This window comes from Chiloscyllium plagiosum, chromosome 10 (genome assembly GCF_004010195.1).
Source record: "Chiloscyllium plagiosum isolate BGI_BamShark_2017 chromosome 10, ASM401019v2, whole genome shotgun sequence".
NCBI classification, from domain to species: domain Eukaryota; kingdom Metazoa; phylum Chordata; class Chondrichthyes; order Orectolobiformes; family Hemiscylliidae; genus Chiloscyllium; species Chiloscyllium plagiosum.
In genome coordinates this window covers 30,625,909-30,629,102 of record NC_057719.1, presented here as the reverse complement: position 1 = coordinate 30,629,102, position 3,194 = coordinate 30,625,909, and positions in this window count along the sequence as shown.

Genomic DNA, 3,194 nt, shown 5'->3' with positions numbered 1-3,194 from the left:
CATAATCCCAAATTAAACCAGTCCCAAATCCCTCCAAACCTTTCCTATTCATGTACTTATCCAAATGTCTTTTGAATGTTGTAATTCTACCCACATCCATCAGTTTCTCGGGAAGTTCAATCCACATGCAAACCGCCCTCTGTGTAAAAGATTTGCCCTCATGTGTTTTTAAAGCCTCTCTCCTCTCACCTTAAAAATGTGCCCCCTCATCTTGAATTCCCCAACCTAGGGAAAAGACAACTACCATTAACTCTATCTACACCTCTCATTATTTTATAAACTTCAATCAGATTGCCTCTCAACTTCCTATGCTCCTGTGAAAAAGGTACCAGCCTATCCATGCCCAGACGGAGTCCTTGTTCAGACCAGCTGGTGAAAGTATTCACTGATATCTTCAAACTCTCCTTCCTACAAGCCAAAGCCCCACCTGCTTCAGGAAGACTACCATCATCCCAGTACCACAAATTGGGTCACCTACATCGTGTATTATGCAATGTATGACTACTGCCCAGTGGCTCTGACCTCCATAAACACGAAGTGCTTTGACAGCTTAGTTATGGCCTACATCAACTCTAGTCTCCCAGCCTGTTTCGATCCCATGCAATTTGCCTAACAGTGAAACAGTTCCTCGGCAGATGCAATTTCACTAGTCCTACGCTCATCCCTGGAACATCTGGACAACAAGGCCATCTACATTAGGCCTTCAACACCATAATCTCTATCAGACTAATCTCAAAACTCCGAGACCTACATCTCACCTCCATCCTCTGGATCCTGAGCTTCCTGACCCACAGGCCACAATCAGTGAAAACAGACAACAGCACCTCCTCCACAATAATCCTCAACCATGGCACCTCACAATGATGCGTACTCAACCCCTTACTGCACTCCCTGTACATCCATGAATGTGTAGCCAAATTTCATATGAACGCCATCTACAAGTTTGCTCTTGATACCCCCAATGTAGGCCAGATCTCAAACAATGATAAATCAGAATACAGGAAGGAGATAGAGTGCTTGGTGAAGTGATGCAATGACAACAATCTCTCTCTCTCAATGTCAGCAACCCAAAAGAACTGATCATTGACTTCAGGAATAAGAGGAGGACACACCCCTATCTACATCAATAGCACTGAGGTGGAAAGGGTACAGAGAGTCAAGTTGCTAGGAATGACGATAACCAACAATCTGTCATGGGCCTCCCACGTTGATGCGACTGTCAAGAAGGCACATTGTGCCTTCCTCGGGAGGCTTAGGAAATTTGGCTTGTCCATGGGGATCCTCACCAACGTTTAAAGATGAACCATATAAAGCATTCTTATCTGGGTGCGTAACGGCTTGGTATGGCAACTGCTCTGCCCAGGACTGTGAAAAACTACAGCAAGTTGTGTGCACAGCCCAGACAATCACAGACACCAACCTTCCATCTATGGACTCTATTTACACTTCTTGTTGCTGCAGAAAGGCTGCCAACATCATCAAAGATCACTCCCACCCCAGTAATACTCTTCCAATCTCTTCTGTCAGGCAGAAGATATAGAAGCTTGACCACATGCACCAACAGATTCAAGAACAGCTTCTTTCCTGCTGTTATCGCACTGCTGAATGGACCACTCTAATTTCAAATTTGATGTTGACCTTATTTTTGTGCACCTTGTATGCAGTTGTAACCGTACATGCTTCTCTCTGTCTAAGCACTCTATGATCTATACGTCCTTGTTATCTCTGATCTACCCTCACTGCTCACAAAACTTTTCATTATACTTAGGTACATGTGACAACAATAAATCAAATCTTTCACATTTCTGTTGTTTCTTCTTGTTCTCTCGGTGTTTCTTCTCTCTCCTTCTCCATCTTTCTGCTGTTTCTCTCATTTCTTCTTTCTTTAGTTGTCTGTTTTCTTACTACTTTCTTCTGTTTCTTTCTCCTTCTTGTTTCTTCTTTCACATCTGCCTGTTATCCTTCTTTCCCTTTTTTCTTTTCTCTTCTCATTTCTCTTATTCTTCTCTCTCATATTTCATATCTTGGGTGGCACGGTGGCTAGCACTGCTGCCTCACAGCGCCAGAGACCTGGGTTCAATTCCTGCCTCAGGTAACTGACTGTGTGGAGTTTGCACATTCTCTCCCTGTCTGCGTGGGCTTCCTCCTACAGTCCAAAAATGTGCAGGTTAGGTGAATTGGCCATGCTAAATTGACCATAGTGTTAAGTGTAGGGGAATAAGTCTGGGTGGGTTGCGCTTTGGTGGGTCGGTATGGACTTGTTGGACCGAAGGCCCTGTTTCCACACTGTAAGTAATCTAATCTAAATATCTTCTCTTTCTCTAACTCTTCTGCTTCTCCACCTTTCTGTTGTCTCTCCTGTTTACTCTTCTCTCTCTCCCCCCTCACTCACTTCATCTATTCTCTTATTCACTCTCTCTTCCTCTTCTGTCTCTTCCTGCACCACTCTTCATTTCCCATATCTATTCTTCTTCACTTTCTCATTTCTCTCATTCTCCCTTCTCTCCGTCTCTTCTTCTTTCCTCTCTTCCCTGTGATTCTTCTCTGTCACCACAACCTCTCTAATATCTCTTTTCTCTAAAGAATCTTAGAAGTATATTGTACAAAAGAGACATTTCAGTTCATCAAGTCTGTACCACCAAAAATATATTATTACCTACAAGAGGTCTTGAATATTATGACACCAAGTGTTCATCTACGTTCTTCTTAAAGGTTGTGAGGGTTTCTGCCTGAACTACCACCCAAACAATGCAGTGTTGGCATCCACTCTCCTCTGGGTGAAAAGATTTTTCCCTAAATTCCTTCTAAATCTCCTGCCTTTCACTTTAAAATTGTGCAGTCTTGGTTATTGACTCTTCTAAATCTTTATTCTCATTCACTTTCCTCATTCTCTCTTCCTCTTCAGTTTCCTCTTTCTCTACTCACTTCTCTCCTGTTTCTTCATGTTTTCTCATGGTTTCTTTTCTCTCCACCTGCATACCTTTCTTCTACCTCTTATTCTTCTCTCTTCTGCACTGTTTTTCAGTCTTGCCACTCTCCCTTCTTTGGTCATCTTTTTCACCTATCTGTCTCTGTCTTTGTTCCTTCTTCCTTGTTTCTTTTCTCTCTTGTTGGTCTTGTGTTTTTTCTCACATCTCTATCTCTGTTCTCCTTCTCTCTCCCCTATTCGCTTCTTTCTCTTACTCTGTTGTCTT